This window comes from Ursus americanus, chromosome 16 (assembly GCF_024610735.1).
Source record: "Ursus americanus isolate L20-20 chromosome 16, mUrsAme1.1.p, whole genome shotgun sequence".
NCBI lineage: Eukaryota > Metazoa > Chordata > Mammalia > Carnivora > Ursidae > Ursus > Ursus americanus.
This window is the reverse complement of record NC_142142.1, coordinates 22,986,699-22,999,709: the sequence shown is the minus strand read 5'-3', so window position 1 is coordinate 22,999,709 and position 13,011 is coordinate 22,986,699. Positions and strand designations below refer to the sequence as shown.

At 36.8% G+C, this 13,011-nt stretch overlaps 1 pseudogene; it reads right to left on the bottom strand.

Annotated features, from left to right (window-relative positions):
- Positions 1-11,650: 11,650 nt before the first annotated feature.
- Positions 11,651-11,923, bottom strand: LOC148108781 (ragulator complex protein LAMTOR5 pseudogene; annotated as a pseudogene).
- Positions 11,924-13,011: the final 1,088 nt, after the last annotated feature.

Below are 13,011 nucleotides of genomic sequence, written 5' to 3'. Positions count from 1 at the left end.
ACAAATAAACAAATCAAAAAATGGGCAGAATATATGAACAGACACTTTTCCAATGAAGACATACAAATGGCTAACAGACACATGAAAAAATGTTCAAAATCACTAGCCATCAAGGAAATTCAAATCAAAACCACACTGAGATACCACCTTACGCCAGTTAGAATGGCAAAAATAGACAAGGCAAGAAACAACAATTGTTGGAGAGGATGTGGAGAAAGGGGATCCCTCCTACATTGTTGGTGGGAATGCAAGTTGGTACAGCCACTCTGGAAAACAGTGTGGAGGTCCCTTAAAAAGTTAAAAATTGAGCTACCCTATGATCCAGCTATTGCACTACTGGGTATTTACCCCAAAGATACAGACGTAGTGAAGAGAAGGGCCATATGCACCCCAATGTTCATAGCAGCAATGTCCACAATAGCTAAATTGTGGAAGGAGCCGAGATGCCCTTCAACAGATGACTGGATTAAGAAGTTGTGGTCCATATATACAATGGAATATTACTCAGCTATCAGAAAGAACGAGTTCTCAACATTTGCTACAACATGGACGGCACTGGAGGAGATAATGCTAAGTGATATAAGTCAAGCAGAGAAAGACAATTATCATATGATTTCTCTCATCTATGGAACATAAGAACTAGGATGATCGGTAGGGGAAGAAAGGGATAAAGAAAGGGGGGGTAATCAGAAGGGGGAATGAAACATGAGAGACTATGGACTATGAGAAACAAACTGAGGACTTCAGAGGGGAGGGGGGTGGGGGAATGGGATAGACCGGTGATGGGTAGTAAGGAGGGCACGTATTGCATGGTGCACTGGGTGTTATACACAACTAATGAATCATCGAGCCTTACATCGGAAACCGGGGATGTACTGTATGGTGACTAACATAATATAATAAAAAATCATTAAAAAAATAAATTAATTAAAAAAAAAGAAAAAAAAAGAAATCTTTGCGTAAACCAGAGACACAAGGATTTTTAATCTATATCTTCTAAAAGTTTTTAAAGTAATTTTACATTTTGCATTTATATCTATGAGTGATCTTGAATTAATTTTTGCATAAGGAGTGAAGCTTAGTTGGAGGGTAAGTTTTTTAAAATGTTTTTTTATTATATTATGTTAGTCACCATAAAGTACATCCCTGATTTCTGATGTAAAGTTCGATGATTCATTAGTTGCGTAGAACACGCAGTGCACCATGCAATACATGCCCTCCTTACTACCCATCACCAGCCTATCCCATTCCCCCACCCCCTTCCCCTCTGAAGCCCTCAGTTTGTTTCTCAGAGTCCATAGTCTCTCATGCTTCATTCCCCCTTCTAATTACACCCCCTTCTTTATCGCTTTCTTCCCCTACCAATCTTCCTAGTTCTTATGTTCCATAGATGAGAGAAACCATATGATAATTGTCTTTCTCTGCTTGACTTATATCACTTAGCATTATCTCCTCCAGTGCCGTCCATGTTGCAGCAAATGTTGAGAGCTCGTTTTTCTTATAGCTGAGTAATATTCCATTGTGTATATGGACCACAACTTCTTAATCCAGTCATCTGTTGAAGGGCATCTCAGCTCCTTCCATGATTTAGCTATTGTGGACATTGCTGCTATGAACATTGGGGTGCATATGGCCCTTCACTTCGCTACGTCTGTAACTTTGGGGTAAATACCCAGGAGTGCAATGGCTGGGTCATAGGGTAGCTCAATTTTTAACTTTTTAAGGGACCTCCAGACTGTTTTCCAGAGTGGTTGTACCAACTTGCATTCCCACCAACACTGTAGGAGGGATCCCCTTTCTCCACATCCTCTCCAGCAATTGTTGTTTCTTGCCTTGTCATTTTTTGCCATTCTAACTGGTGTAAGGTGGTGTCTTAGTGTGGTTTTGATTTGAATTTCCCTGGTGGCTAATGATTTTGAACATTTTTTCATGTGTCTGTTAGCCATTTGCATGTCATCATTGGAAAAGTGTCTGTTCATATCTTCTGCCCATTTTATGATTTGTTTATTTGTTTCTCGCGTATTGAGTTTGAGAAGTTCTTTGTAGATCCTGGATACCAGTCTTTTATCTGTAGTGTCATTTGCAAATATCTTCTCCCATTCCGTGGGCTGCCTCTTAGTTTCTTTGACTGTTTCCTTGGCTGTGCAGAAGCTTTTTATCTTGATGAAGTCCCACAAGTTCATTTTATCTTTTGTTTCTCTTGCCTTTGGAGATGTGTCATGAAAAAGGTTGCTGTGGCCGATGTTGTAGAGGTTGTTGCCTATGTTCTCCTCTAGGATTTTGATGGATTCCTGTCTCACATGGAGGTCTTTCATCCATTTGGAGTTTATCTTTGTGTATGGTGTGAGAGAGTGGTCAAGCTTCATTCTTTTGCATGCAGCTGTCCAATGTTCCCAGCACCATTTATTGAAGAGACTGTCTTTTTCCCACCGGATGTTTTTTCCTGCTTTATCAAAGATTAGTTGCCCAGAGCCGAGGGTCCATTTCTGGGCTCTCTATTCTGTTCCATTGGTCTATGTGTCTGTTTTTGTGCCAGGACCATGCTGTCTTTGTGATCACAGCTTTGTAGTACAGCTCGAAATCCGGCATTGTGATGCCCCCAGCTTTGTTTTTCCTTTTCAACAATTCCTTGGCGATTTGGGGCCTTTTCTGGTTCCATATAAATTTAAAGACTATTTGTTCCAGTTCTTTGAAAAATGTCCTTGGTATTTTGATCGGGATAGCATTGAAAGTGTAGATTGCTCTGGGTAGCATGGACATTTTAACTATCTCAATTCTTCCCATCCATGAGCCTGGAATATTTTTCCATCTTTTTGTGTCTTCCTCAATGTCTTTCAAGAGTGATTTATAGTGTCTAGAAAATAGATCCTTTACGTCTCCGGTAAAGTTAATTCCAAGGTAACGTATGGTTTTCGGTGCTATTGTAAATGGGATGGATTCCCTAATTTCTCTTTCTTCAGTCTCATTATTCGTGTATAGAAATGCAACTGATTTCTGAGCATTGATTTTGTATCCCGCCACATTACTGAATTGCTCTATAGCTTCTAGTAGTTTGGGAGTGGCTTCTTTTGGGTTTTCCATATAGAGTATCATGTCATCTGTGAAGAGAGACATCTTGACTTCTTCTTTGCTGATGTGGATACCTTTTATCCCTTTTTCTTGTCTGATTGCTGTTGCAAGGACTTCTAGTACTATGTTGAATAATAGTGGCGAGAGTGGGCGTCCTTGTCGTGTTCCTGATCTTAAGGGAAAGGCTTCCAGCTTTTCCCCATTGAGAATGATATTTGCTGTAGGCTTTTCATAGATGGATTTTATGAGATTGAGGAATGTACCCTCTATCCCTACACTATGAAGGCTTTTAATCAGGAAAGGGTGTTGTATTTTGTCAAATGCTTTTTCTGAATCTATTGAGAGAATCATGTGATTTTTGGCTTTTTCCTTCTGGATAAAATCTATGACACTGCTCAATTTGTGAATGTTGAACCACGCTTGCATCCCAGAGATGAATCCCACTTGGACATGATGGATAATCCTTTCAATGTACTGTTGGGTTCTATTAGCCAGGATCTTGTTGAGGATTTTGGCGTCCATATTCATTAGGGAAATTGGTCTGTAATTCTCCTGTAATCTAGAGAGAGTAATTCTCTCTCCCCCAAAGCTGGGGTCTTTGCCTGGTTTGGGGATCAAGGTAATGTTGGCCTAATAGAATGAGTTTGGTAGCTCTCCTTCCGTTTCTATTTTTTGAAATAGCTTTAGGAGAATAGGTATTATTTCTTCTTTGAATGTTTGGTAGAATTCCCCAGGAAAGCAGTCCGGTCCTGGAGGTTAAGTTTTTCTTGCATTTGCATGCCCAATTGTTGCAAAAACCTCTCTCCCTTTAATCGATTTTACACCTTTCTTCAAAAATCAACTATCCATACCTACGTAAGTCAATTTATGGGCTCTATTCTGTGCCAATTGATCTATGTATGTGTCTCTTTACCAACACTACACTGCCTTGATTACCATAGCTTTATAGTCAGTTTTAAAATTAGAAAGTATGGGAAAAATAAAATTAGGAAGTATGATTCTAACTTTATTCTTCATTTTCAAAAATTGTTGATTCTCCTAGTTTCTTTGCCTTTACACATAAATTTTAATATTAGCTTGTCTAAATCTACAAACATTCCTCCTGAGATTTCTGTAGGAATTGCATTATATCTATCAATCAAAGTGGAAGGAATTGTCATGTTTCCTATGTTGTCTTCCAAACCATAAAAATGATGTCTCTCTCCACTTATTTGGTCTTTTTGATTTTCAGGACTTTATAGATTACAGCATACAGATTTTGTACACGTTTTGATAAATTTCCTTATATTTTTCATTTACTTTCTCTTTTCCTTTTCTTTCTCTTCTCTCTTTTTCTTTTTCTTTCTTTTCTTTTTTCTTTCTTTCTTTCTCTCTCTCCCTTTCTTTTTTCTTTCTTTCTTTCTTTCTTTCTTTCTTTCTTTCTTTCTTTCTTTCTTTCTTTCTTTCTTTTTCTTTAACATTTTGCAAATGGTATCTTTACTTTGGTTTTCACGTAATACATTGCCAGTATATAGAAACATGATGGGGGTTTTTGTTGTTGTTTCTTTCATATAAACTTGTTATTTTGGACTTGAAAACAATTGCATGAATACTTCAGAGAGTTCCTTTATACCCTTACATTTGCTTTTCTAGAGCTGCCATAGCAAAGTATCACCAACTGAGGGGCTTAGAACAAAAGAAATGTATTGTCTTATACTCTTGGAGCAACCAAATTCAAAGCGTTGACAGGACCACACTTCTTCTGAAACCTACAGGGAACAATTATTGACTACATCCTCCTAGCTTCTGCTGTTTGCTGGCAATCTTTGACGTTCCTCGGTACATAGATCCTTCCCTCCAATCCTTGGTCTTCACATAGCGGACCTCCCTCTGTGCATGCCTGTCTCTGTGTCAACTTTTCCCTTTTTGTAGGGCTAGTATAATGTGGGATGAGGAGTTACCCTAATGACCTCTTCTTAATTTGATTTTCTCTGCAAAGACCCTATTTCCAAACAAGATCACATTATGAGGTCCTGGGGATAAGATTTCAACATATCTTCTTTCGAGGACACACTTCAACCCATAACAACCCCTCACTCAGGTGTCTCCCTTAATAACATCTTATGTTACCATGGTGTACATGTCAAAAACTAAAAAATTGACACTGGCACATTACTGTCAATTAGACTCAGACTTGACTTGGCTTTCATCAATTTTTCCACTCATATGCTCTATTTATTTTAGGATCCAATCCAGAGTGTCATACTGAATCGAAATGTTAGGTGTCCCCGGTGTCCTCTGATCTGTGACATTGTCTGTCTTTCCTTGTTTTTCATGATCCTGGCAATCTTGAGGTGCAATGGCCAGGTGTGCTGTAAGAATGTCTTCAAACTGGGGTTTGACTGATTCTTTTATTTCATGATTAGACTGTGGTTATGGGTTTGGGGAAAGAATACTACAGATCTGAAGTATCCTTTTCATGTCATCATATAAGGCTCTACGTGAGGCCTTATACGACCATAACAGGATTTATCATTGATGAGTTCACTTTCATTACTTGGTGAAGGTATTTTTTATGTACTGTAAAAGTAGTTTTTCTCTTTCTCTACTCTATTCTTTGTAAGTAAATCACTGTCTATCCCCATCTCAAAGGTATATGGAGTAATGATGGTGGGAATTAAGTTCGATCTCCTGGTAAGGAGTGTAGTGTGTACGTGTATTATTGAAATACTCTAGAAGGAAGACTTGATCTCTTCTCTCATATATATTTGCATATATGCATGTATTCAGTGATTTAATTTATATCAATATGAACTCACGTGTATTTATTTCATACTTTGGATTATAATCCTATATTAGATTATTTATTTTCTTGCTAAAATTATTCCAGCCTTGGCCGCGGAGGACTTTTTTTGTTAATAATAATTTTTTATTATGTTATGTTAGTCACCATACAGTATATTCTTAGTTTCTGATGTAGTGTTCCATGATTCATTATTTGTGTATAACACCCAGTGCACCATGCAATATGTGCCCTCCTTAATACCCATCACTGGCCTATTCCAATCCCCCACCCCCCTCCCCTCTGAAGCCCTCAGTTTGTTTCCCAGAGTCCACTGTCTCTCATGGTTCATTCCCCCTTCTGTTTACCCCCCCTCTTCATTCTTCCCCTCCTTCTCCTACCGATCTCCCTGCTATTCCTTATGTTCAGGTTGTTGGCTCCTTTATGTTTTTGGCATGCTTCCACTTTTGTTTTTTCTTTGGGCCATGCCTTACCTGCTGGTACTGTGAAGGGTTGACAGTTCCTTATGTATTTTCCTTCCTCAAGCCCTAGAATCAGCCATTTCTCCAAGTTGCTCTGGTCGTGTTTATTGGAGAATGATATTTAACCCAACCAAGATCAGGGTCATATGTGTTTGTTGTTATCAGTATGTTACTGCTTCAACCCTCTTAGCAAGTAGAACTAGGAAATATATGTCTATATATGAATCCATTTATATCTAGATGTATGCATAATATAACAATTTCTTTGACCATCTGTATATGTGTTAAACTAAACATGAAATAATAGTATATTGCAGAGTCTTACTGAGAACCACAGTGGTTATTCCAGCCTTCCACCATCCCTTATTTGTCACTTCCTTCCCTGACATGAAAAACCAGGCTTTTATTATCTACCTTTTGTTTACTTGTATGTTCAATCCTGACACAGATATAAGTTCCTTCAGAAATGTTAATATACATCCCTGTGAGAAACAGATTTACAAACTAGAGCCTAGTGTTTATGCATAATTATTTTTTGTCTTCACTTTAGAATTTCCAATCAAAATACTGTTTTCCAAATTTACTTAGATCGATTTTCCTCCACTCCCTCAAAGAAGTCATGCCATTCATTTGTAATACAATGAGATAATTGTGGCAGTTGGCATTCCATCCTAGGTTCCTTGGATATCCTATTTGGCTTTGTTAATTTGCATATATTAGAGATGACTCTTGGTGATGTGGAATTCTATGGCTTTGGAGAGATGCAGAGAAGCATGAATCCGTCACTCAGTCCTAACCAAAAGAGCAGAACGGTTCCATTACCCCTTGCTGTCAACCAGTCCCCCCATTCCTATAACCCTGAGACACCAATATTCTGTTTTTCATCCCTATAGTTAAGGTTTTTTTTTTTTTTTTGAGGATTTCCCCTAGTGGCATCATAAAATATGTATCCCTTTGGTTCTGGCTCCTTTCACTCAGCAAAATGCATTTAACATTCATCCAGGTTGTTATGTACATGAGTAACTCATTCCTTGTTATCACGGAATAGCATTTTCTTTTATGGATGAACCACATACTGTTTATCCATTTACCTGCTGAAGGACATTTTGTTTCCTTACAGGTGTTTTGAATATGAGCAAAACTTTATAAACATTCACATACTGGTTTTTGTGTGGACATAAGTTTTAAGTTCCTTTGGGAAAATACCTGTGAGTGAAATACTGGCTATATTGTAAGTCTATGTTTAACTTTATTAAAGGGAGAGAGTGAAAGGGGGGGAGAGAGAAATGCCAAATTGTCATCCAAAGTAACTGGTGCTATTCATTCCCACCAGCACTAAATGAGAGTTCCTGTTGCTCGGCATCCTTACCAGCATTTGGTGTTGTCAGTTTTATTTTATTTTATTTTAGCCATTGTACTAGGTATATAGTAGTGTGTAATTATGGTTTTAATTCCAGTGTCTCTGATGACCAATGATTCAGAATATTTACATATGCTTATTTGCCATCCAGATATCTGCCTTGGTGAAATGTCTGTATCTTTTGCCCATTTTAAAAATCAGAAGGGGGAATGAAACATGAGAGACTATGGACTCTGAGAAACAAACTGAGGGCTTCAGAGGGGAGGGGGTGGGGGAATGGGATAGGCTGGTGATGGGTAGTAAGGAGGGCACGTATTGCATGGTGCACTGGGTGTCGTGCACAACTAATGAATCACCGAACTTTGCATCAAAAACCAGGGATGTACTGTATGGTGACTAACATAATATAATAAAAATACTATTAAAAAATAAAAATTGAATAGTTTGCTTTCTTATTTTTGAGGTTTTAAATGTTTTTGTATATATCTTCTGAATATAAAATTTTTTATCAGTTATTTGACTACATATATTTTCTCGTGGAATATGGCTTGGTTTATATTCTTATAATGTTATCTTTCCAGAAAGCAAAAGTTCTCATTTATTTATCAAAGATAAAGTCAAATTTAACAATTTTCCTTTCATGAAGTGAGCTTTTGATGTTTTATCGAAGGTTGTCCTTTCTCTATTAAAGTGTCTTTACGATTTGGTGAAAAATCAGCTGACATGACTGGGCAGGTCTCTGCTCCACCTTCTGTCTGGCTCTAATGATCCATGTATCTATCGTTTTGTCAATACTACATTGTCTTGATTCTGGGTGATTCTAGTAAGTTTTGAAATCCAACAATGTGAATATTGTGATTTTGTTGTTGTTGTTGTTTTAGGATTGTTGTGGCTATTCAATTTGCTTTGGTGTACTACAATACACTTTAGAGCCAGCTCGTTTGTAACTACAAAATATTTTCTATAATTTTCTTAGAGATTACACTGAATTTATAGATCAAATTGAGATAATTGTCATTCTATGCACATGGTTTATTTCTCCATTAATTTGGATCTTATTCCTTTCATCATTGCATTATACCTTCCACTGTCCTGATCCGCACATATTTTGTGAAGTTTATACCTAGTTAATTTACTTTCTTAAAAGTTAACAATTTGTCTTTATCTGACTGACTTATTTCACTTAGTATAATACTCTCTGTCTCTATCCATATCATTGCAAATGGTAAGATTTCATTCTTTTTTTTATGGCTGAGCAATATTCCTGTGTGTGTGTGTGTGTGTGTGTGTGTGTGTGTGTGTGTGTACCACTTCTTCTTTATCCTATTCATTAGTTGATGGACAATTGGGCTGTTTCCATAATTCGCCTATTGTTGATAATGCCGCTATAAACATCAGGAAGTCTGTATCCTTTCAAATCTGTATTTTTGTATCCTTTGGGTAAATACCTAGTAGTACAATTGCTGGATTGTAAGGTAGTCCTATTTTTAACTTTTTGAGGCAACTCCATAATGTTTTCCAGAGTGGCTGCACCAGTTTGCATTAACACCAACCTTGCAAGAGGGTTCCTCTTTCCCCACATCCTCGCCAACACCTATTGTTTCTTGTGTTTTTGATTTTAGCCATTCTGACAGGTGTGAGGTGATATCTTGTTATTGTTTTGATTTGTATTTCCCTGATGATGAGTGATGTTGAGCATCTTTTCATGTGTCTGTTAGCTATCTGGATGTCTTCTTTGGAAAAACGTCTATTCAGGTCTTCCCAATTTTTTAATTGAATTACTCATTTTTTTGAATGTTTTTATAAGTTCTTTATATATTTTGAGTACTAATCCTTTATCACATATGTCATTTGCAAATATCTCCCCCCATTCCACTGGTTGCCTTTTGGTTTTGTCGCTTGTTTCCTTCACTGTACAGAAGCTTTTTGTTTTGATGAAGTCCCAATAGTTCATTTTTTTCCTTTTGTTTTCTTGCCTGAGGAGACCTATCTTAAAAGAACTTGCTACAGGTGATGTCAAAGAGGTTACAGCTGGTTTCTCCTCTAGGATTTTAATGGTTTCGTGTCTCACATGTCTTTAATCCATTTTGAATTTATTTTTGTGTATGGTGTATAGCACATGATTTCACTCATGTGGGATTTAAGAAACAAAGCAAAGGAGCATAGGGGAAAAAAGAGAGGCAAACCACGAAACAGACTCTTAACCATCAGTTTGTTCTCTATAGTTCTCAGAGGGGAGGTGGTTGTAAGCTAGATCAAGTAGGTGATCACCATTAAGGAGTGCACATATTGTGCTGAGCACCGGGTGTTTATGGAAGTGCTGAATCACTAAATTGTACATCTGAAACTAATATTACACTAATATTAACTGGAACAAATAATAAGAAAAAATTAACAAATTTACTGTGATATATTTGACATACAGTAACCTGCACACACTAAAAATGCACAATTTGGAAATTTTCAACATAGGTTCACATAGGAAACTTCCAACAAAATCATGATAATGAACTTGTCCATCCATCACCTGTGAAAGTTTCTTTTGACCCTTGTTTTTGTTTTTGACTTTTTTATTCTGGTAAGAACCCTTAACATGAAATGTACCATTTTAACACATTTTTAAGTATACAAGATAGTACTGGTAACAATGTTGTATATCAGATCTCTAGAGTTTATGAATCAAGTTAATTCACTTCTTGAAGTTTTTGCAAATGTGGGCTTTTAAAAAATTTCAAATACAAATTTTGAAACTATACATGTGGGGTTTTTAAAAATTTCAGATACAACTTTTTCTTTCTTTTTTTTAATTAAACTTTTTATTTTGAGAAAATTGTAGATTATCATGGAGCTATAAGAAACAATACAGAGAGATCTAAATTACATTTTTTCCAGTTTCCTGTAATGGTAACATTTTGAAAAGCTATAGTACAATATTGCAGGATATTGACATTGATACAGACAAGATATAGAATATTTCTGTCACCGCAAGGATTCCTTATGTTGCCCTTTTATTGGCACACCTACTTTCCTCCTGCTACTTCCTCCCACCCAGCTTCCATAATTCCAGACAACCACCAATCTACTTTTCATTTATATAATTTTGTCATTTCAAGAATATGTAAATGGAATCTTACAGCATGTAACCTCCAGAATTGGATTTTTTCACTAGGCATAGTTCTCTGGATGTTCATCCAGTTTATTTCATGTATCAATACTTTGTTTCTTTTTATTGCTGAATAATATTCTGGGTGTGGAAGTACCACAGATTGTTTATTCATTCACTCCATCGAAAGACATTTGGGTTTTTGCCAGTTTTGGGCTATTACAAATAAAACTGCTATGAACATTTGTGTATAGGATTCGTGTGAATATAAGCTTTCATTTTTCTGACATGGAAGCCCAAGAATGTGATTACTGGATCACAGAGTAGTTGCATGTTTAGTTTTTTGAGAAACTGACAAACCGTTTTCCAAGTGGCTATATCACTTTATATTCCCACTAGCAACAGATACAACTTTTTCACTGCAAATATGTAGGAATCAAGATGACTTTTATATATTGACCTTTGTCCTGTGACCTTGCTAAACTCATTCATTAATTCCAGGATTTTTTTTTTTTAGTAAAGTCTTTGGGATTTTCTACACTCACAATCATGTCTTCTGTAAGCACATACATTTTATTTCTTCCTTCCCAATGTTTGTCTTTCTTTCCCTCCAACCAGATTTATTGAACATATGAAAATTATATATACAAAGTGACTTGGACTTGCTACTTCAAAACACGATCCTTTCTTACTAATATCTTGATAACTCGGTCTATTGAGTGTCAAAAAGAAGCTTATTCCAAAATTAATAGAAAAGTGCCCAATGCACGCCAAATGAATGGCCTACCTACTGGAACTTGAATAGTTCTACAAGATAATTACCATAGGTAGGAGGCAGCCCCTATGACAGGCTGCTGGAGAACTGATATGACATGTTAAGAGGTCATTTTGCACACTGCCACTGTGATGCTGTCATGTTTCTGGATCATAGTGCTCCCAATATCTGATTCTAGACACACCACAGGAGTATCAGTGGGATCTGAGGTTAGCTTGCTGCTTGGTAGTCTAGAACAGTGGACTCCAGCATGCTCATCTGACAGGGTCTCACAGCAGCCCAAATTAAGTCCTTGTGAATCTGTGTGCAAGATTCCAACAGTGGAAGGATTCTTCATTGTGTCCTCCAAGTGCTGCTCCAAGGTTGCCTCCATTCCATCCACTGTCCACCTGGTCTGGGATCCCACAACACGTCCAAAGTTTTCTTTCTTTCTTTCTTTCTTTCTTTCTTTCTTTCTTTCTTTCTTTCTTTCTTTCTTTCTTTCTTTCTTTCTTTCTTTCTTTCTTTCTTTCTTTCTTTCTTTCTTTCTTTTCTTTCTTGTTTTGCTGCACTACCTATGACTTCCAGTACAATGTTGAATAGAAGTGGTGAGAGAGGACATCGATTATCATGCTGAAATTACAAGAGAAGAATTTGGATTCTCACTATTAAGAATGTTCTCTCAGCTTTAGTTTTTTTCATAGAAACCCTTCATTCAGTCAAGAAAGCACCTTTCTTTTCCTGGTTGCTGAGACTTTCTATCATGAATGGAGGTTGTACTTTGTTGAGTGTGTTTTCTGCTTATATTGTTATGATATGGTTTTTGTTCTGTAGCAATTTAATAAGGTAATGTACATGGATTATATTTGAAATGTTAAAGCACCCTCATGTTTTCGTGAATAAACAAACTTCGTCATGCTATATTACCTTTTAAAATATTGTTGGGGATTTTTTTTTGCAAATATTTTATTAAGGATTTTTGCCTTTATATTCAAGGGGCATTTAGGAATATGCTTTCTTGCCATTCTAACTGGTGTAAGGTGGTATCTCAATGTGGTTTTGATTTGAATTGCCATGATGGCTAAAGATGTTGAACATTTTTTCATGTGTCTGTTAGCCATTCATAAGTCTTCTTTAGAGAAGTGTCTGTTTGTGTCTTCTGCCCGGTTTTTGACTTGATTATTTGTTTTTTGGGTGTTGAGTTTGAGAAGTTCTTTATAGATCTTGGATACCAGCCCTTTATCCGTAGTGTCATTTACAAATATCTTCTCCCATTCTGTGGGTTGCCTCTTTGTTTTGTTGACTGTTTCCTTTGCTGTGCAGAAGCTTTTTTTTCTTGATGAAGTCCCACAAGTTCATTTTTGCTTTTGTTTCCCTTGCCTTTGGAGATGTGTCATGAAAGAAGTTGCTGTAGCTGATGTCGAAGAGGTTACTGCCTATATTCGACTCTATGATTTTGATGGATTCCTGTCACACATTGAG